Here is a 23,767-nt window from a genome sequence, read left to right on the forward strand (position 1 = left end):
AGGAGAGGAGAGGAGAGGAGAGGAGAGGAGAGGAGAGGAGAGGAGAGGACAGTGAAACACTTGAAGGGGAGCCTACCATTGTCCCAAAAGAAGACATGGACGTCATCCTAAGACTGCATTAATGAGAACGCTTCCACAATCTCAACAGTGAGATTTCTAAAGGAGAAGGGCGTGGAGTGTCACCAGTCATAAAAAGGGACTGCTCTTGAAAGCCAGGGTTAATGACAGTGCATGGCTAGGAATGACCTTATGAGTATCCACAAATAAAATGACTTCTTGAGTAAGCATCTCTGGCTTATGACTGCCAAGCTGACACTGGCAATAGGTTCCAGGACATTCTACGTCTAGACATTAATAGATGAGTGGGTACCATGATGAACTCTGTAGAAGTTGAGAAGAAATCAGACAAATGTACGAAACACAAGTTAGGTGACATTAGGAGGAATGCATAGAACATTCTGGCTGGCAATGTGAATTCTAATAACAGCAGTCTCTGAGTATGAGCGAGTGATGCACAAGAGATCAAGACGACTTTCATGATACAAAACAAATGTGGTTTTGGGGTGTCTTTCTAACGTGTGAGCGGTGCCATTCAGAAGCCACATGCCAATGTTTTAATGGCTATTGAAGTGCATCTTAGGATACTTTTTCCTTACAAAAATCTTCTCAGTTCAAATTTCTCATATGGTACATGACAGGTGCTACAGCTGACCTAGAAGAAAACTCACCTGGACCCTCAACAGATTAGGGATAGGAAGTGACCCTGAGAGGCTTCGGAACCACAGATGACACAGTAGGGTAAAAGCCAAGAAGCAACATCTTGACTCCCGTCAAACAAAGGACATGTTTTCTAGCTTCCAGGCTGTCCACTTGTAAGTATGCCAGAAGAATAATGCTCTCTCTCAGCTAGGGGTGTGGCTCAGTGGTAGAGCCCTTGCCTACAGTGCACAAATCCTTAGAGAGATCCAACCTCTCAAATCACGGAAAACAAAACAAAGTAAGAAAGAAGAAAGGGGGGAGAAAGAAATCCCCTGTGTCAAAATTTCCCCTCGATCCAGTTGAGGAAAGAAAAGGATGTTAGTTGTAAATGAGTAGAAGGCGAAGGAGGACTTAAAACATTTCCCATCTTTGCAGTCAGCATCGGTTGCACGCTTCCCATACCATTAGCAACATCCACAAACAAACGCTGATAAGGAAGGTGCAGTGTGGTAAGAACCTAGGCTACAAGGATAATCAATGGCAAACCCTCCTGAACCGGTTGTACAAGCTTTCCAATCAACAACACACTGAGATCAGAGTTAAACAAAGCCATGAAGCAAATAAGAAAGCTCTGAGAAGAAAGAGCGGAACCGAAACGTGGCATGGGAACTGGCAGAAGGGACAATCTAGTGCTTTGCCAACTAGAACAGTTTAGGGAGGGGAAGGACCAGGAGAACAAGAGATGCATGCACATGACATAACACATTCTAGAAACATTGTTACCTCCCTTAAATACAGAATTTGCCAGGAATTAGGAACTTTCTCAGGCTGTGGCACTCATATGGCTATCCTTGAGTCTGGTGAAAGATTGGGACATAGGCTCTGAATGCCTTTTGCTTAATGACTACCCTGACAGGACAGAAGCCTTTGAAAAGCTACAGAGCTTACTACAGCGCTGAAATGGACAGGGAACAGAAGGGAAAGCAGAGCTTCATCATGCACACACTAAAAGCACCCGTGTGGAGAACATCTAGGTGTGGCAAGAAGGGTAGGACCAATGGCAAGACACGAACTGAGACTTCTCACCACGTTACTCAGATCACCCCACGAACCAGGAACCAGGTGAGATTACAAAGGGACCAATGGGGTTAGAACATGAGACAGATGCCTGATTCCAGACAGGGAAGGTTTGCTACCCACATCAAAAGCTTTACTGTTAGAAACATGTCAAGTTGGGATGGCCAAGAGTGCAGAGATTCAAGATCAAGTTAGCCACCCAAATGGAAATAGACCACAACCTCAGCAAACGGGTGGGCTTGAGGCTGGTTCCCCAGAGTTTTTCATTGTTTAATTTACGTCACTTGAACCTATCACAGAACAGCAAAAATTCCAAGCGCATCCAGAAGTCTAGAAGAGTAGGGATTTCCCTCCCAAATGACGTTAGTCATATTAATTATTCAGAAGAGTCAAGGGAAGGCCATTCTTTACAGATATCAAATTTAGAGAAGAAATGTTAATTATGCTTTTCCCACTGTAATGATAACTCCGGATTAATTAAGAAAGGCTTGTTGTTTTCCTATGATTGTTAAGCTCTGAGAGTCACTCAAGCATAAAATGACTAGAAAAACAACACAAGTCCGTTGAGTTGGGGGGAAATGTGGTGGCTGAGATATTTGGGACAAGGACCTCGGTAAAAGCTGCAGGCTTAGCCTCTGAAATAAGATGGCTGGCCGTGAGGAAGGGAATTATAACTAGATGGAAGCAATGTTGGAAATTAACAACACTTCTTCTAAGCCAAGGTTCTCGATCTCCTTACCAGGGTTGTCCATAGCCAGAGAAGCTCCGAGGGTGGCAGCCAAACTGACTTATGGCAATTAATTCCAATTAAATGGACTGATCTGGGGTTTGCCTGCACCACGTTCCTGCACCCATGGTGTAGAAGTTTAAATGCATCCACACACTATTATATGCTAAGCAAAGGACACTGCATTGGCTCTATGTGGCTAAGACTTTGCTTTCCGGTTTAAGTCGTCTTGGCTCAGAATAGTCAACACAGTGTAAGATGCTTCGAGATAAAGACAACTCCACAAAAGATTTTTTTATACCTTATTTCTATATTGTCTTATCATTGGTTATTATTGCTAAGCTCTTACTATAGCTAACATAGACTGTGGCATACTGTACCTAGGAAATTCTGTACTATACATGATATGAGGCACACAGTGGAGGCCTCTGGTCTGAAGGAGTACTAGTCTTTTGGTAGTGTTTCTTTTCTTTTCTTTTTTTTTCAGGACAGGGTTTCTCTGTGTAGCCCTGGCGTGCCAGTTTGTGTGTGCTGTAGAACCACCGAGCTTAATGTGCGTCTATAGCTTGAACTCAGGAGTGGGAGACCACATCCTTACATGCTGAGGAATGACCAGCCCCAGAAGGGCTAATTTCTAAATTAGAACGTTTTGGGAAGACATTTGCATGCTTTGTTTTTTTTTTCCACTGACCTTACCAACCTGGCATCCCATCTCTCTGAACCAACTAAATCTCTGGCCATTTTCATGTTTTTCAGAAATTTCTTTCTCTGACATTAAAGTTGAATACTCAAAACACTTGCTGAAAGTTATCTATAATCTAATCGGACTAGGAAAAAAAACCACATTAATATGCAAAATTTTCTAGTGAAAAGGCATATCACAGAGAGCATTTCCTTCTGTGGAAAATTATTACGGTCATATATTTAAGCTAAAATGACTCAGTCAATTATCAATTTTATTTAATCATCTTTTTATAAAAATAAACTAATGAATACTGCACAAAGAAAGTGAGCAGGGTTGGGGGTCCTGTACAATCCACCTTAAGAGTAAATTTCTTTTGTTAGTTACTATATAGAAGGACTTGTTTCTTGAAAGACCTGAGCTCACACGTATGGAAAAACCAGTACAGGACATTAAGAGTTTCCTATGTGTTCCATGTTTTATATTGCTTTCAATATTTAATAATCTAATTGCTTCTTCAATCCTCTTCTTCATTCAAAAAACATTACCATCCTAAAAAGTTTAACACTGGTTTCTTTAGTGTGGTTGTGTAACAAACTATGATAAAGAAGACTTATTATAAATAACTTCAACTTGTCAAACACTGTTTACCACATATTCCTTAGGAAAATACCTACACCTACACACACACACACACACACACACACACACACACCGGGCCTCATGTATTTCAGGCTGCCTTGAAACTTACTATGTAAGTAAGCAAGGGTGATACTGAGTGCTGGTGTTAGAGGCCGGTGCCACCAGGCCTGGTTTTATACAATGTTAGGATTAAACACCGAAGCTCCAGCCCCAATAACAATAAACACATTTTATAAAATAAAAGCCAGATAAATTCACCTTAAAAATCTCGAATCATGTTATGTATATGGAAAAACATCAAAAATAAATAAATAAATCATCCTCTGATTAATTTTTGTATTTCAAAAGTTGCCCTCCATTCTAAATATTCTTAGTTCCTCAGAAGGAAAATCTACACCGATAGTTTTCCCTCCCCTGCCTCTTTTCTCGAGCTAGACTGTCTCACTAGTACCAGGTGGCCCAGGCGGGCCTGGAATTCAGCACTGTCCCTTCTTAGGGTCTCAGGACGGACCTGCAGGGCCACCACAGCAGCTCAATGTGCTGCCTTGCTACAAACTTCAAGTGGCTGTGTTCTTTATCTGCTCACCATCGGTGTCACCTGTTCAACTGAAGTGACTGCAACTCACCTTCTTGTGACTCAGTAAAGCAAGGGTGTTGGCAACCAACAAACTCAGTACACCTTCTGTCCTCACTACTGCTGCTTTTAGGCACTTTCGAAAACAGAACGCTTTCTTTAAGGATTTTTCTTTGTGAGACAACAAGAAAATATAACCATTAAGGAAAACAATTAAGCTAAGCTCACTGCTTCCTTTTCGGACTAGGAGTTGACTCAAAATTACCATCCCTTTCCGCAGCCTCATATGGTGAGCTTAGGGTACGAGCGCTGCTTTTTCGCACCAGAGTTTCCAGGTTTCTGGCCTGAAAGCGAACTTGTCCCAAGAACTTACAAGCACAACACATTCTGTTCTCCCCCAGCTTGTACAGGCTGCTACAGCCCAGGAATAAAGGTCTGAGGCAGCATTTATACTAGAAATACAGTTGGGTAGATTCAATCAGAACTTACAATTCACCCATCCCTTTTTATTTCATTTCATTTTATTTTATTTTATTTTTTAAAACTCAAACCAAATATTTGATCATTTCTCAAAAATGCTTTGTAGAATTTATACAACTCCCATCTATGAAGCCATACCCACAGTAACTAAACATTTCTGTTTTCTTCTCCAAAGAAGAACTAACTTTGTACCTGAATTGGATTGCTATGGAGATACCGGCTTTACAACCTCCACGAGTTTGGGTAAAACCAAATTATCTACAGTAGCACTGTTTTCTTTTCTCAGCCCATCACTCCAGAAAGAATCCTCCTGATTCTACTCTTGAGAATTTTGATTGTTTTGGCCTTTCTTCTGGGACTTAATCTCTTTCACCGTTTGCTTACATTGATCTGATTCTTCACTGTCAAGTCCTTAGATAGGACCTTACGTGTTTTCTTAACTGCACTGCCTAAAGAGATAATTCGTATAGATAAAATACAGAATAGGTATCTAGTAACTGTAAGCTAATTTACAACCAAGAAAGGACGGTCTAAAACAGATTAAAGCCAACGAGGATGAAGCCAAAGAGAAAAGGGAAAGGGTTTCTCACCGTCTGCCTCGGCCTGAGCCTCTGCTATGTGGGAAAGGAAGCTGAGAAGGCTGTTGAAAAATCAACTCTGATGTCATCGGAGTCTTCAGATTCTCCCGGCCTCCTCAGTCAACTGCGCACCTTAAGAACCGGAAACGGACAGTTTGGCAACCATTGCAAAGCAGACTTAGGAACACTATTTTGTAACAGTCAATACATTTATCTCAGAATCTTTCCTTGCTCAAATTCAATACAGAAGGAGTCATTTGACAGGTAAATAGGAACTGTTTATGTCTATTAGTTTATTAAAAGAATGCAGGAGGTCCTTGCTGTGGAAATAATACATTTGCTTAATTATGAGAAGATGCTATGCCAAAGCAAACCATGAAAAGGGAGTGTTGTCGCTATCAAGTGCCTGTCAACCTACATTGATAGCGTTCACCCCAAAATTCCATGTACCCCTAAAGACTTCACCCAAAAAAAGGAAACAAGAAAAACAACTGTAGTTTCTCTCATATTAAATTTCTTCAGCTTCAAAATAGCAACAGTTTAACCTTCCCAACACAATAAGCATCAGCCATCTTACGTTCATTCCTGTAAGGACAGGAGAGAAAAGCTAGAACCAGTTTTGATGTTAACAGCCCTCAAAACCCTCAAACCAGAGAAAAGACAAGAAACAAACCACGTGGACCAGCTGAGGTAAACTACGGCAAGTCCACACACCCACAGAGCCTGGCACTACTGTGTTATTGATACAATAGTAATGAACATAGAAATCATCCTGTACAAGAAACTAAACAAAAACAAAAACACTGAGTGTAATCCCATTTTACATACACTCCTAGGCGATGCAAATTAATCTACTATGGGAGGAAAAAAAAAATCATCCAATGGGATTCCCTGGGGAAGGGGCAGACACAAGGCAGGAATTCAAACAGGTGCTACAGTGGAAGGTGGCACTGCTTTCATAATGGCTTGAAAGGCCACAAAACCCGGTTTATGCCCCTTCACGTTGCAATCCCAATCCTAAGACTTTTCTCATCTTCTAAGAAAACAAAGAACATCTGGAAGGAGGTAGAAGTAAATAGCAAAAATAAAAATTTATAATACGTATTATTTCTAACATCAAAAAAAAACCAGAAATAGCTAATGTATATTGAAATAGAAAAGCCTAAATGTAGCCAAACAACAATCTTTTACACCATGAGATAGTATATACACGATACAGCATCATATACAAAGTCTTATATAAGAAAACTGAGTTCTACTGAGTGATATATATTAAGAATTAAAGAAACAACCCTACGTTTAACACAAATACATTTGCATTAAACCCATACAAAGTAATGGCATCCTTTCTGCATTGAAACATAATTATTTTTTTACTTTCTGCTGATAAATATTTTGTAATTTTCTTCAATGAACGGGTATTGCTAACAAATGAAAGCTGAAAACAACAACCAGGAAGAAGTGGACCTGCTTAGTACAGGTACAAAGGAAGGCCTCTAAGAGGTTTCCCAAGTCAGAGGTGGCTCTGCTGCCATTCAACTCCACCAGTGACCTACTAAGTAGGGAGGGCTGGGTAAACCGGAACAAACCAGAAGCCATCATTAAGCTGCATGCTTTCCCAGATATAGAGCACTTTATTAGCTTAACCTTTGTAGTGAGGTTACACAGGAACATCAGACTCGGAGGAGGCTCCCAAATTCTATATTGTGGAATCAAATCCGATCTTGCCAATAAATTTTGACAGGCATTCTCAGTAAAGTGGGGGAGGTGGGGTGGGACTCAGAGGAGGCTCCCAAATTTTATATTATGGAGTCAAATCAGACCTTGCCACTAAATTCCGACAGGAGTTTTCAGTAAAGTAAGGGGCTGGAGGGCTAATGACTTTTCCTGACTATGTATGGGAGGAAGTTATTCACAAGTGATCTTTAAAACAACCACATTCGCAATTCTATTTATTAGACTATAACAGAGACCTTGAGGGATTCTCTATACCTAATTCCTAGCCTTGGAAACTACTCCCAATAAGTCGGCCTTGACTTGGTTGACAAATAATCAAACCACCGACATCCCACTAGTCTTTCAGTGTCATTGCATTTCTTCTCTTCTTGAGAGATACCATTACTTGGTCTTTAAACCCAGAAGAAGAGCAGGATCTGACTGCTGAAGAAGGCGGCACGGGTGGGACTTTACAAACAGGGATGCTCTATGAAGAACACTACCTGCTCTTGACTAGAGGGAAAGGGGGGATTTGCAACGTAACTTATTAAATGGTTGGTCCCTGCCTGCTGACGCAGGCGAAGTATAGGAGCCTTCGCAACAACACTCTTGCTCACACTGCAAGGACAGTTATCAGAGTCTGGCACAACATGAAACCTTCTGCGTGCATGCAATATAAAAGAACCCTATAAGCCAACGGTTATCATTTCCATTTGATGGATGAGAAAACCGAATTTAAGCTACCCCAAGTCACAAAGGTAAAGGAAGCTAAAGAAGAAATCACTCTGTGGGGTCAGGGGTGGACAGGCAGATCTCTGTAAGGTCAAGGCCAGCCTGGTCTGTGTAGGGAGACCTGTCTCAGAAAAAGAAACAAAAACAAAAGAAAAAAAAGAAGCAACCAAAATCTGGTAACATTTAACTCCAAGCCTTGGAAATGATCTGAAATATTAATAGTCACCCTTCCTTCCGGAGTAATATCCATCTCTGGGCCTCTCAAATCACATACATATTGGAAAACCAAACAAAACACTGAAGCAGATGAAGTCTGTCTATTCCATGAAGGAGGCAAAATCAAGTCTACATCTCTGTGGACACTTGCTACATTCCAGAGCGACTCATTTTGATGGCTACCCGCACCAGTGTTGCTGAACTGTGTATGAACACGGGGAAAAGTATAGATATTTAATCATAACAAAGGTTAACACAGAGCAGCAACTTTCTCAGATGATCATTTACAAAGTTCTTTACGTAAGGAAATGTTTAAGTTAGTCTCAGGCACAAGTCAATGACTCAATGTGTCAGACATGTTTTGAACAGGTACAGGGGACAACAGGACAGGCTTCTGAGGAAACCCCGCTATTCACTAGCAAGTGTGATACTGACTGGCCTGCCTAGCCACCCTCAGCTTTGCGCTTGGTCACTGGCTTTGCCCCTGTGCTGGATATCACCAACTTGGTCTTGCTACAGCTCCGGCCATCATGCGGGTTTGACCTCCATCCTATTACTAATGCATGTTGCAGTTTGTTTCCCAGGTAAAACCACCCTTCCTTGCTGGTGTAAACGCAGTTCACATCACACGAGTGGTTAAAGATGGCAGGCCTGGCTGCCTAGGATGCTGAAACATCATCAGCTGAATGCAAAGCCCAAGTGATAAATATGAAAACACATAGCTTGGGGCAAGTTAAAGTCAACCTTACTGGGGTGCTAAAGAGGTGACTCGGAGGGCAAGAGAGCCTCCTCTTCCAAAGGATCTGAGTTAGATTCCCAGTACCCATTCAGTGGCTTTCAATCATCTCTAACTCCATCTTCAAATCAGACACTGTGTTTTCTCCACGGGCACTCAACCCTCTTACATGCAGGTGCCTAGAAATACATGCAGGTGTGCACCCATACATAGGAATACTTTTTAAAACAATATCCTAAGTGAGCAAATAAATAAATACATTTTTAGGAAAAAAATCCTCTTGGTCTGTAGGCAGTGTAATATTGTATGACATCTACCACATATCTCTTAAGATTAAGAAAAAGGTTTACAAAAGTTTGACAGATGGCAAGACCCAGAACAAAAGAACCCTTTCACAGGGGTCACCCAAGACCACTGGAAACCACAGATATTTACATCACGATTCATAACAATAGTGAAACTACAGTTATGAAGTAGCAACAAAGATAATGTCATGGTTGGGGGTCAGCACATTGCGGCATTAGGCAGGTTGAGAACCATGGCCCCAGGGGATTCAACACCCCTTTCTGGCTTCTCTTGGCACCTGTGCTCCTGGGCACATACCTGCACAAGCACACATTAAAGAAATCTTTTTAAATATGGTGAACTCTAAGAGACACAGGAGAAAATACAGGGACAAAATGTGGAGCAGAGACTGTAGAAAAGGCCATCCAGAGACTGCCCTACCTGGGGATCCATCCCATACACAGTAACCAAACCCAGACACTATTGTGAATGCCAAGAAGTGCATGCTGACAGGAGTCTGATATTGCTGTCTCCTGAGAGGCTCTGCCAGAGTCTGACAAATACAGAGGCTGATGCTCACAGACATCCATTGGACTGAGCATGGGGTCCCCAGTGGAGGAGTTAGGGGAAGGACTGAAGGACCTGATGGGGTTTGCAATCCCATAGGAAGAATAATAATATCAACTAACCAGAACCCCCCAGAGCTCCCAGGAACTAAACCACCAATCAAGGAGTACACATGGTGGCTCCCATGGCTCCAGCTGCATATGTTGCAGAGGATGGCCTTGTTGGACCTCAATGGGAGGAGAAGCCTATGGTCCTGTGAAGGCTCAATGTCCCAGTGTAGGGGAATGCCAGGGTGGGGAGGCGGGAGTGGGTGGTGTAAGTGGGGGAGTACCCTCATGGAAACAGGGGGAAGGGTGATGGGATAGGGGGTTTCTATGGGGGGTGGGGTGGGAAAGAGGTTAACATGTGAGATGTAAATAAAGAAAATATCCAATTAAAAAAAAATAAAAACACCTAATACCCAAAGCTACTCTAAAGCTATTGTGAGAACAAGGCATTCCCATGTTTCTGATTAGAACATGAGGCCTAGCCTCTCAGGGAAAGAGCTGGGTAATCTCAGACAGTTAGATGCATCTACAATATACAACATCACAACAGTTTCACACATAGCTATTGAAGGAGAAACCAAAGCATGTCCAAAAATTTTACACAAATGGGATCGGTATCAATCCTTTTAGCCAAGATTATCACCAAAGCAGCCACCCATCAATGAAGGGATAAGAGGGAGACAGTAACCAAAACCAAATGCCACGTGTAGTGCTTTGCAAAGCAAGAGCTACACAGCAGAAGGGAAAAGGGAACAGCAGAAGAGACTTTCAGACCCAGTGTCTGTTTATGTTTTAAGGAAGATTCCATAGACACTCAAGAGAGAAAGTACAATCTTGTTGGGTAATGGTCATAAAATCCTAAGAACACGTGAGTAAATAAAAATACGTATCATGGTTTAGTTTACTACCTGTTAAACTAATTATCTGGACGAACCACTGTTTGAAGCAACATAAAGAACCAAACTTCTAGAAGAAGAACGAGAGAATTTTGGCTTGAGAAAGATGCCAGTGTAAAGCCGGAGAAGCACAACCCATAAAAACTGAACCACTGACCCTCAGGAAAGCCTCCAAATGATATCAGTTATCTGAAAAGCCAACACCAGAGTGGGAGAAAATGTCTGCAGCCCAAAAATGATTAAAAAAAAAATCATCTGGAATGTATTCAACTCCTTAGAAGTCAAGAGTGAGATAATCTAATCAAATAAAAATTAGTAAACTGAACAAGGACTGAAAAGTTCTTCAAAGAATAAGACTTAACCAGCACACAATATAGTGACTGTCATAATTCCTCATTAGAACTCTCGATGAAGTGACAAAGACCACCCCACCAACACTACAAGACCTACCATTTTTCACTGGAAACAAATCGTCAGTTGGAAATGATGGTGGGTGGATCTGGTTGCACTAATTCACTTTCTGTGGCCGTGATTAAACCCCAACAAAAGAAAACCACACTGGGGAGAAGAAGGTTTACTTCACCTTACCTCTTAAGGGTCCATAAATGAGAAGTCAGGTCAACAACTCGAGCAGCAACTGAAGCAGAGGCAATGGAGGAATGCTGCTTACTGGCCTGCTCCTCCTGACTTTCTCAGCTTGCTTTCCAATCCAGGGCCACCTACTCAGGGGTGGCACTGCCCACAGTGGGCTAGGCCCTCCCATACCCATCATTAAAGAAGAAACTCCACCCCCCCTCACTCCTCTCATTCCCCTACCCCCTCACTCACCCACCTACCCACCCAAAACCCCACCCCATCCCACACCCCAGCTTGCCTACAGGCCTAACTTGTAGAGACATTTGCTCAACTGAATTTCTCTCTTCCCAGAAGGTCCTATATAACTAGCGTCAATTTCTCTCTCTCTCTCTCTCTCTCTCTCTCTCTCTCTCTCTCTCTCTCTCTCTCTCACACACACAAACACACAAAGTGATCATCAGACTCCTCCACTCCAAATGAGAACAAAAGGGGTGGGGGGTGTCTAGCCACTTTGGGAAAGAGCAGAAAGCTTCGTACAGTTACATGTGTGCATACTTTCACAATGTTGCAACAGTTTCACACACGGTTATTTAAGGAAGAGAAACCAATACAAGTCCGAAACGTGCATGCAAATGAGATCGGTATCAATCCTCGTAGCCAAGACGGTAAGCAAAGCAAACAGTCGTGCAGTGATGGACAGATAAGTGTGAAGTGGTAACCAGAAACAAAACACAAACAAAGGGAAGCCACTGTGACTGCAGACCAAGGCTCAGAGCCTAAGGATCAGTGAGGCAGAAGAAGCCCCACGTTGTGCAGCCGTATCCCAGGTGGAGGGGACAGCTAGAAGAGTGGAATTGTGGCGAGAAAAGCAGACCAACTCCTGGACAGAGAAGGGACAGCACTGTAAGTGAGCAGGGGAGGCAGGTGAGATCACCATCTTCTAAAAAAAAAAAAAGACAGCTGCCATGACTGACATCTGGAAAATGTATTTGAATCCTCCAACTCAATCTTGCCAGTGTGTGAAGTAGGTGGTGTTTTAATGACAGGTCTCGCTGGAGCAGAGACTTCAGAAAACACACAACAGTGTTTGGAAAATGAAACTGTCTTAAAAGTAATCTCATGCAAAAAGAAATCAAGCTTTTCTCATTTCCACTAGTTAAAGAAAAAACACAATCTAAGATAAACATAACATGTGTCCCTGGAGAACTCAGAACGAGCCTGAAACGAGCTATTCGGCACAGGCTATTCCTTCTCCCTCTCACACCACAGGGGAATGTAGTCTACTGCATAAAAGCCATGAAAAGAGTTAAATAGTTCTTTAAAAATTAACAGCTGCTATACCACGGAGAGATTCTATTCCTAGGTCTATCGAGACAGGACATGCTAACTTGGTCTACACACGAATTCCCAGGGTACTATCACCGTCCATTTTCCAAATGGTAAATAACATGTTAAACCAGACCAGTGGAATATTATTCAACCATAAAAAAGAATGAAGAATGCTGTGCTGCTTTCTACAAACATTTCAATTTTATCACTTACTGAAAATAGCCAGTCAACACAAAGCACATGTGTATAGAAAAAAAACAAACCCAGAAACTGACATGGAAACACTCAACAACAAAATATACTTAAAGAATATAAGTAAGTTGTAACCGCAATCCCCTCATGTCTATGGCAAGAACATTGGAGACACTGTTGGGACAAACTAAACAACCTAACTTGCTATGTTCAGGAAGCCACAATGGAAGAAAACCATTCTTCTCAAACCAGATCAATACATTCCACACGATGTCAATCTAATTTCAAAAGACTCTATAAAGGGACTAAACAGATCTGAAACAACCAATGGCATTACTCCATCAGTCCACAGAGACTCCAAGAGGAGTCTTGCTCTGTCAAACACTAGGGCTCACTCACTATGGAGCTCTGAAAGTTAAGCTGTGAAGTCATCGAGCTCTGGAAACAACAGACTACTGACACATGGGTAAGAGCCATCACAGGCAACACAAGCTGCGCTGTAGGTCCCAGCGCCATTCTGCGTCCTGAAATAAATAACCAGTTATCTATTGTCAGAATACAAGGAATTAAAGTTTCACAGATGAAGGGAGGGGTCTAATATTTTTTACAAACAATAAAGAGATTGTGAACCCCAAGCCTGAGGCAGGAAGATGGGGAATTAAGGCCACCCTCAGCTACATAGGAGGTTCAAGGTTGACTTTGTCTCCTCCCAGAGACAAAGGAGGAGAGAGAGAAAGAAAACATGAAAAGACAGGGAAGGCTTCTTGAGATGTAGAAAGAAGTAACTAGAAAGCTAATGAAGTCAGTTTCATCAACATTAAAACCTTCCATTCATTAGTAAGTAAATTTTATTCGAAAGAGTTTAAGATGCAGAGACGGTAGCCGAACACATTACTATTATTTGTAGAGTTAAGGAAGGCTTGAACTCAGGACCCTGTCCATGCTGAGCAAACACTATGCCAACTGAGCTGCAGGCTGCACCCATGTACACACACTCCATGGAAGAATACAACAATAGTGAACAGTGATGTAAGACAGCATCTCATTAGAAAGCACAGAAGAGCAAAAGGAAGCTACCTCCCAGAACACAGTCTGTCTCTGTGTGGGTCTCTCTCGGCAGCTTAGGATGCCTCTCTCTCCATCGACCCACACACACACCTGCCCCTGGTCCCCTGACAGTGACAAGATTTGGCACCGCTGTTGCTGAATGACAGCTTCTGATCCTGCCTACACTTCTCTTTCGGGTATGTATTCTAGAGTCTTAGCTGCTGAAAACCCTTAACAGCAATGCTGACTCCACCAGTGCTTTGTAACAGCTGTTACATATATATGACTAGAAGTGTCTATTATATGTGTGTCTGAATATGTCAGCACAGATATAGCTGCTGCGGTCTTGATGAGTGATGTCTTACAGAGACTCACATAACTGCACACCTGGGTCCCAGTTGTTGACACTGTAAGGGCGGTTATGAACCTTTAGGTGGTTTCAGGCTTGCTGAAGGAAGTCCATCACTGGGGCGGGCTTGGAGGATTCCCAGCCTCATCCCACTTCCTGTGCTCTCCCTCTCCCTGTTTCCTGGTATACATGAAAGATGTAATCTGCCAGCTTCCTGCTCCCGCCACCGGCTGCTATGTCTTCCCTTCCCACAATGGACTCTAACCTTGGAAACCACCACAAGCCAAAATAAACTCTTGCATAAGTTGATCATGATGGTCTAGGTATTTTCTCTCAGCCACAGGAAAGTAACGAATACCAAACCTAACTGAAACAAGCAACCAAAAGCACCCACATATCAACCAACAAAGGAATGAATAAGTTCACACGACGTAATATTATCCAGCAGAGAGAATAAATGGACTGTAAATACAGCAGTATAAATGATTTCCTAAAACCCACAATGAATTCAAAAGAACAAGTCTCGGGAGACTATGTTCAAAATACTACGATTTCACAAGATGTAACAAAAGCATAAAATTAACTAACGCAGAATTTAAGTATCCAGGTGGGAAAAGCAGCACTATTAAGAACAACATAAGGGACTAACATAAAATTCCAAAGTGGTCCAGGGTTGCAAACAACGGTAAGAATGAAGCTGTGTGGGTAGGGATGGGCGCTGGTTGATAGAAGTGTCACAGGAGTGGTGTTCTCTTTGCAGGAGGGGGGCAATTCTTGGTATATCATTCCAATACTGTGTCTCACAATGTAACTGTAGATGGGCAGCCTTCATGTGAAAATCTGAATTGCAAAATACTCCAAACCTAAAATGTCTAAAGTCTCTGGTATGATATCAGAAAGCTTCAGGTTTTAAGAGTATTTTAGAGCTTCGGATAGTTTGGTTATGAGCCTGGTAAATCTCATGCAAGTATTCAAGAACAGCAGAAACTTCTGAAGTATGAAGCCCCTCAGACAGGGGGTGCTCAAGTGCAGCCCCATTTCCAGTAAGTGAGACATAATGAAAATAAATGAGCCACTCTGCTGGGGTCAATGGGTCAACTCTACTGTGATAAGAAGCTGTTGGGGGTATGCATCTCAGAAATGCTCACAGATGCACGGAGGTAGGTTCCCTCCCCCTTAATTAACAACAAATAAATAAAAGTAAAGGAGCATATTAAAAGATGCACACATTCACAAAAAAAAAAAAAAAAAGTGAAAGCAGACTTGCAGGTAAATGCTTATAGCTTGCCTAATCTAAGAATGAGGCTAACTCATCAGCAGTCACCAAGGTCTCAAACAAACAATCCTAAGGCCTGCTGGCTTGTGGCTCTGGAGATGGTGGTGGGAGTCACCCAGTGCGCCCCAAGTGCTTCAGGGTTGTCATAGGCTTTTCTCACCAATTGAGGGTAAAGGCCAACAGGCCGAGATCTGTCACGATTAGCAAAAGGGTCAGAAGAAAAGCCCAACTCACCCTTCAATGCAAAGGACTTGCCCAACACAGAATCCCTTATATTGCTTATATACTGCTTTTAGCTCAAAGGTGATTAAAATCGTCCAATGACGCAGCTTCAGAAGTGGGGAATATTGCTTAAGAAAACTGCTGTATGGAATCTAGGATTCTTTAAAAATTTAAATCATGAATTGTAATAATGTTCTAGATCGAGTTTTCTACTGAAATATTTTCACAGTATCTCGCAAGGGAAAGGCACTTTGAAATGCTCTAGGTCCTGGATTGAACACACTTAAGTTCTTCACTACTGGCCTGGTGTCATTCAGATAAGTGTGGCATCCTGACTTCTTGGACTAACTCCTTCCTCTTCAGAAGAAAGGGAAGCAAAGCCACTCATTCCCACATCACATGACCACATCACATGGCTCTGATTCATTCAGATAGCTTTGATGTGCATTTAACTGCAAGCTGGCTATGAACTACTCCAGTGCTGTGTGGCAAAACTTTTCCTGGGGAGCCACTACACACACCTCAGGTGACCTAACCCTCCTCCAGGCAGTTAGCTTGGCAGGTGTCCTCTTCTCCCTGAGGCTGAGTCCTCTTTGTAGGTTGCTTTTGTGAAAGAGACTCTTAGCTTTTACTGCTGATGCTGACCCTGGGAGTGGGTGACTATAGACTAAGAAAGAAGCTATCACACCCTAACAATGGTCACTTGTTCTTGGGAGCTTCACAGTGGCTCTGAGTTGAGGCTGATAACCGCAGTGATCTCTGGGTGTGAACACACATTTATCATCGAGAAGTTCTTTTCTGCTAGGTTCTATAATCTCCCCAGGCCCAGGGTTCTATCCTGGCTTACTGTTGTAGACGTGGTGGCATCCTTCTTGTAGATTGGGCCTCAAATTCCACGAGAAGGCTAGTGATCTTACCCATGATAGCCGAGACATTATTGCACAAGCAGGTACTTCCTGCCTGGCACGTGGTATCTTAGCATGCAGGGTCCATAGCCAAGCAGGAATATTAGTGACAGCCTTCTACCAGCAGCCTACATGGCTGATTCTAGCTCTATAAAAGCCAGCCACCCAGGCGGGAGTTTCTAGTTCTTTCTTCATGTCCTGGAGACAGAGCATGCACATGTAGTGGCTTTGGCAAGAGGGCTACAGTCTTGTTTTGACATATAAGCAACAGCAATAACAATATCCTTTACAGTTTGGAGCCTCAGGAACTGCCCTCACCAACTGACAGGAGGTAGGTAACCCACCCATGGCCAGAAGTTTTCATTCAGTAACCAGATGGCTTCTGGGAGTGTCCTTTTCCAAGCGCATCAAGGTATCGTTTGCATTTTGTTTTTCAATTAGCTTTGCCCCAGTAGGACTATAAGGTAGGTAGATGTACTATCACACCTAGCTGTCTCTCGAGTGGCTTTCCATGTCCGCAAAACACTCAGCTCAACTTAAGTCATCTATATGAGAAAACCCTTTTCAAGACAACGGTTCAGACAAAGCAAAGGACTGAACTACCTTCCCATAACGAATACTGGATTTCAAGGGAAACTCAGGGGGAAGTTCTCGGAGTCTGCTGTCATCTGTTCAGAGCAGTGTCAGGTGACTCCAGAGACTCACAACTAAGCTGATACTACAGTGGAACATAGCAAAGACACATAGCACAGGAAGGTCCCATCCAGCTGGCTTCCTCCACAGATCCAAGTGTGTACACAGCAAGGATGGGAGGTGTTGTCTTAGCTCCCTGTAACTCTCCTTCATTCTCTCTGAGCCATTAGGTTTCCATATCCGACAGCTCTTCCATGGATGCCCCTCCTCCCTGGTCCCCCATGTTTTTCACACACGATGAGCTTCAAGGGTCTGACTTTAATTCACTTAAACCTACTCATGGCCAAGGAGGAAAATGCCCTGCTCTCCCCAGCTGCAACTGCTAGCTCCCTGGGTCAATGTGGTCCCGGGTTGGCCTGGGTGTAACTGATGCTGTTGCTTTCCAGTCACCATCCTTGGCTGGTGGGGGAGTTTCTGGCTGGGCAAACCATCTCCACGCCCGGCACAGCCTCTTGCTGGAGGGAAATGTAGCCTCTAACTCAGGGGGATATGTACCCACTCCTGGGACAAGCTTAATCCCTTTCACCCATATTGCTCTCTAACAGGTGTCTTCTATGAAAGGTTCGTTGGGCTCTCAAGCCTTCCGGCAGCTCCTTAGAACACACAATGGCTTTCTATCATTTCTTTCCTTAGGAACTCCAGCTCCACAAAAATCTTGTTAAATCTGTCTTCCAGTAACTCAGACAAGATATGTCTTTCTCCATTTTACCCTTTTCTTATCTCCTCACTCATTTCTCCAACTCTTTACACACTGGTCTAAGTTACTGAGACTGGCCAAAGCCTTTCCTACCATCAGACCCAGCAAAGCCATTTAAGCTCCCTTCCAGACTGGAGGTCCCTGCAGAATCAGCCTTCTTTAACTCCTCCTGGACCACAGTTCTATCTGGCCCAGTGGATCAGGGTTCAAACACAGCTTCTCTTATTCCTGGTTCCCTTCATAGCATCCCCCACCATAGCCCCCCAGCCCCTGCCATTTATGGGACCTCAGATGGAAATAAGCAACTGTCCCTAATGGATTTAATAAGCCAGTCCATCAGAGATTGCTTCTATGCGTATTGTCTCAGGTTTTGAGCCTTTGCCTTAAGGAAGGATGGTTGGTATATATCACCCAGTTTTTCTGCATCTTCAGCAGTCTGAATGACCACATCTGCTCCCATGTCCCACAGCCTCACAAGTCAGGCTGTGACCAGCTTTTGTTGCTTGTTTAAGTCTTTTTCCAATTCCAGCAGTTCAAGTGTTGAACATTTCCTGACTACCCAAGTTTCTCGCATGGAGCCATTGTAAAGGCCAGTTTCTGTACACTGGATCACAGATTCCCCTCCCACTTTTCTACTTAAGGGGCACCGTCTACTGTGGTTACCACCTCGCATCCTCTTGTTTGTCTAATGTACTTGCCAAACCAGAGGCCAACAGAAAGAATCTCCCTTATTTACTGCAACTGCTCCTTTACACAATCAAGTCCCTGCACGGTCGCCACCTTGTCCACAGATGAATTTCATCTGCACACAGCAGTGGCCAGGCAACCTCTGCTGCTGTTTGTTGACAACACCACCTTTGTGTGCTGAGCTTAAAGACATCAAGATTTCCTCCAAACCTTTAGCTGTTCCCAGGGTAGCTTCATATTCATGTGGTAGGCCCCACCCATCCAGTAGGCATGCCACCCCATGCCACATAGATGAAGACTGATGTCCTGGGGTTCCTCCCACAGACACTGCTAATCCTGATGGCTCAGCCTCACTTGCAGATCTCACTACACACAGCAAGAAACATACAATCCCTGTCGTAGATAGCACAATACGCATTAACATACAACATTCACAACGAGGTAAAAAAGAACTGTGTTAGAATTTCATTCTTAGATGCTCTCGCCCAAGGCTCTCTCCCCTTGTTTGGCTTGGTTGAATGCCTTGCTACCCCATAGCCAGGACTCACTCCTCGCCAACTCATCTGTGGTCCTTCCATGCCCCCATTCCCTGTTCTGTCGCCAATTATGTTGTGTGACAAAACTAGTGACACGCAGTCTACTCAACCCAAATCGGATACCACCACAGTTCAACCTGGTGAACTGTAAGTCCTACTGGGGTTACAGCAGTGAGGGGGAGGGGTTCCTTACAAAAGCAGAAACCACTTGAAGGCAGCTGCTTTCTGACTTTGGCCCACCCCAGCATGGAGGACAGCTCACAAACGCTCTGGAGCACTGCAGACCGCAGGCAGCTAAGCTGGGTAGAGCGTGTCCTTTCCAGGTGCCTCAGTGTAAGGGTTTTTCTGGTGCAAGGGCATCTTGGCAGTTGAGAGCCAAGGAATACCACAGAGTCACACCACACAACACACCTCACACAAGGGGTATTATCAGGGAGAAGAACAGAAGGGTGGCTGCCTCTGAGTGGGAAGAGAGACAGCAGGCAGCTGAATGCAGGGGAAGGCTTTTAGAGTTTTTGGAGCATGAGCATTGCTTAGTAGGAATGTATGCTACTCTAGAACACATTGTTTAGCCATTAACCTTGAGTGTGTGGGGGTGGGGGCATGAGGGGGATGTGAGACGTTGGGGTGGGGAAATGTCTAAGTCCCAAGTCTCAGTGCTTGAGGTCAAGCCAGGGGCAGGGTAGTTTTCCTTTAGCCCAGGTGCTTGGTGTACAGTCAAGGTTGAGGTGTTCTTTCCTGAGCCCTGGTCTTAGGGTCAAGTGAGGGTTGGGATGGTCTTTCTCTAGTCCTTTGACCTTACACTCAGTTCGTCTGACCTCTTCCAGACAGCTTGGCTGCCTTCTGCTTCTCTCAGGGTCTTAGAACCTTCTTTGTAGCTTAGCTTGTCGGAGGGACTCACAGCCTTTATTGCTTAGTATGGCAGGGAGGGGCCCAATGAATCTGGTCAGTTTTAGGGACTTCCTGAAGCTATTTGAACCGTTTACCTGCCTGCCTAAGAACCTCCCCTGTAAGATGGGATGTTTCAGCCTCAGAGGAAACTGTCTAAAACAACAACTAGGGAGCTGGGGTGAGACAAATTACCTTTATACTGTTTGGAAGGCCGAGTGCATCACACACGGTACTGAGGGAAAGGATGTTTTCAAACAAACAAACAAACAAAATGGAGCTATCCTATTGGTTCTGAGATAGTACTGCATATTAAAATCTACCATGGCTATTACAAGTTTTGTACCTTCAAAACTGAGGCACTGATTCAAATAAATAGATTTAATATGTAATTTTAAGATGAGAATAAAAGTGGACCTTAAATCTACGTTTAGTGCTTCAATCCTTTGCTCTAAAGTTACTTCCATGTTTCCATTTGTTTAACACAGAATACTCCCTTTTACTTTTGATTATTCACGTTGGATTGTTTTGTAAATGTATACCGTGCATTTGTTTATGGTTTTACACTTCTGTGAAAATGACCCAATAAGATTTTGCATCAGGTCACTCAGCCATGGCAGTCTGACTAAGGGCTTCCTTTCCCTTCCAGTCTCCTGTCATGTGACTCCTCACTCCCCTAGAGCAGCCACAGGTCTCCTGACGGGAATACTCCTGCCCAACGTGCTCTATCTCCAACTTCCATCTCTTAGCCTTCTGGCAGGTGAGACCTCTATCTCCAACTTCCATCTCTTAGCCTTCTGGCAGGTGAGACCTTCGGGGACACAACGTGAACTTCCTTGTTTTCTGCTAGGTCTCCCTGCTGCATTCTATCTAGCACCTAAGAAGACACCACAACGTTCGACTGCTTTGCCTGTCTCACCAACAGGCACGCTCTGGGATGACGGCAACTCCTTTGGCTTTTGAGGTCTCTACCCACAAAGCACAAACAAACACTAGAAAAGTGTCATGCCTAAACACGATGGTATTTTGTGATCATACAACACAGATTCTAGAAATCAACAAAACTGTAGTCTTCACAAATCGCAACACTGGTGTCCTCCCCCGACTAGCTTCTAAAATCAGGCGACTTCTCAAGTTCAACTACACGGAGTTATCAATGATTGACAAGTATTATTTTCTTTGATCATAAGGGTCATAGCAGGAGTAGGTAATGAGACTTTGCCCCTTGAGTTTACTGGGAACTGTTTTCTCTCTCGAATAACAAGCAAACAGCACAGGCAAGGGGCCATGTTGCAACCAGGACGAGTTCATCAACATGGCCGAACAAAGCACCAGGATGCGCCCTGGGAACTAATGCCTACTGCTCCAAATCTCCACGTGTGGGGTGAGGACCCCTTAGCACAAAACTATTTTCCACTACACAAGTCCAACAAGGTGCTAGATCAAACTAGAAGAAATGGTGAATACATTCACCGAGGGACCTGAGCTTTTGTTATGATTCGAGCTTACAGAACATGATAAAAAGGAAACAAGGTATTCTTAACATTAATCCATTTTCTCCTGGCAATGTTATAAATGTCCCCTTGATGGAATAGAGAATAGGGCTGACCCTGATGCCACATGCCTTTAATCCCAGCACTCAGGAGGCAGAGGCAGGTGGATGTCTGTGAGTTCAAGCCAGCAAGTACCTGGCCAGTCAAGGATACATAGTGAGACCTTGCACCAAAATAAAATAAAATAAAATAAAATAAAATAAAATGCCAACAAACAAGAACAGAAAACAAACATATGACCAGAGCACATCTAAATGTACTATTGAGCATTGCTTAGATTATAAGATCATGCTCAAATCCCTACATGCCTAAAACACTCTTCAAAATGGTAAATGTGCATCCAAAGTGAAGAGGAGGCAGGGGAAGCTATGTAATAAGAACATAGGAGGAAACTTTTCAAGGCCAAATACACCACTATGGTGATAACGAATTAAGCAAAACTACATGCAGTAATTATGTTCTTTGTGAGTGTGCACACTCTTCAGAATGCAGCCGAGGGCACTGCCATTCACTACACATGCCACCCTTCATTCCAAAGAAATCCTAGGAGAGAGAGGGTAAATGGCAGTCAGTTGGAGTCAAAAAGCCCTTTGATTGTTAATTTCAAACCAAACCTTCTGCTATCCACAAAGCCCAAGCAACTGGTTTAAACTGAGAACTTCAGGTCTCAGAACCATAACACCACAGCATAAGAAAAATCTTACAAATTTATGTAATTCTAATAACAGCAAAAGGATGTACTGTGGGCACAACTGGATCAAAATAGGCAACATTACAAAGTTTTCCTATAGGCTCAACTTATCTATCCATTTATGGTATCTGTAATTTAGACCATGACTAGTTATCAGTATTAGGTCTCAATTTTAGAAGATATTTGATTATATTTTATATGTAATTGATTACATTTTATTTGTGTATTTTTCTGTATGTATGTGCAGGTGGGTGCATAAGTGGAGGCCAGAAGGGTTTGCTCTTTCCATTCGCCACGTGGTTCTAGAGATGGAGCTCGGGTCATTAGCCTTGGTGGCAATTGCATTTACGTGCTGAGTCATCTTACTGGCCCTTGGCTAGCATTAAAAAAAAAAAAAAAGAATACTTGGCTAACGATGGCGCAGAGAAAAACATAAGGGTAATACTTAATGGAGATGTTTCCGGCAGTATTTTCTCATCAGAGTCCCTGGGAGGAAAGAACTAAGTGGAGATAATTCTGTAGTGTAGCGCTAAAACAATCAATGAATCTGTTGTTTAAAGCAGGCTGAGGAAGCCATGGGTAGCCCGTCAGTGAAGAGCACTCCGCCATGGCCTCTGGGTCAGCTCCTGCTCCTAGATTACTGCCCTTGTTTGAGCTCCTGTCTTGATGATGCGGAAGTTAGCCAAATAATCCCTTTCCCTAAGTTGCTTTGGTCATTGTGTTTCGTCAAAACAATACTAACCCTAGCTATGACAAGACAAGTCACAATTGTTGCCAGTAGTGCTAAGTCAAAGCCTGATTCATTTAACTGTAAAATAGACAGTAACAAAGTGGAAGGCACAAGGCTCAGTCAAGTTGGGAAACTTGTAGCTAAGAAGTGGTGCTGGGATTGGCATGTGAACCAGTTTGGCTTGGTAATGCAAGTCACAGACACCACAAACATGCCCTCCATATTATCACACCAAAACTGCCTGGGTCAGCAGAGTCCCAGAGACATTCACCAGAGACTGACAATCTATTCAGAAACCAGGCATTCGGTGCCTACAGCTGTGCTACAGACACAAAAGACATATATTCAAGTCCTTTATGACCCAGATAGACACCATGAATAAGAAAACATTATTAGGTATTTTGGCCTCTGACAATTCTCAGCTGCAAACTCACCAAATGCAATGCTTCTGTTACTACCAGGGAATAAACACCCTGAATTTCCCTTACTGGAAGAAAGCTGGTTAAAACATTTTGCAAGAAAATTTCCAAAACTTTTTTTAAGTATAAAAGAAATATAGGAAGGAAGAAAGAAAGGAAGGAGAGAAGGAAGGAAGGAAGGAAGGAAGGAAGGAAGGAAGGAAGGAAGGAAGGAAGGAAGGAAGTCAGTCTTGAAAAAAATGTTGAAATTTTAAAATAAATCATGACCCAGAAAGAACGACAGAGCCTTTCACTTTGTTGCAGTGAGTGGAAACTATAAACCT

At 43.2% G+C, this 23,767-nt stretch overlaps 1 protein-coding gene across 3 annotated transcripts in view; it reads right to left on the minus strand.

The window, feature by feature from the left end:
• Nucleotides 1-23,767, minus strand: part of Nrip1 (nuclear receptor interacting protein 1) — an 87,003-nt gene that overhangs the window by 38,041 nt on the left and 25,195 nt on the right. For all 3 annotated transcript variants that reach the window (XM_029470240.1, XM_021185511.2, XM_029470238.1), the window contains exon 3: nt 5,472-5,591. The gene's annotated coding sequence lies outside the window, so the exon portion shown is untranslated. The remainder of the gene's footprint in view (nt 1-5,471; nt 5,592-23,767) is intronic.

Source organism: Mus caroli, chromosome 16, assembly GCF_900094665.2.
Source record: "Mus caroli chromosome 16, CAROLI_EIJ_v1.1, whole genome shotgun sequence".
NCBI lineage: Eukaryota > Metazoa > Chordata > Mammalia > Rodentia > Muridae > Mus > Mus caroli.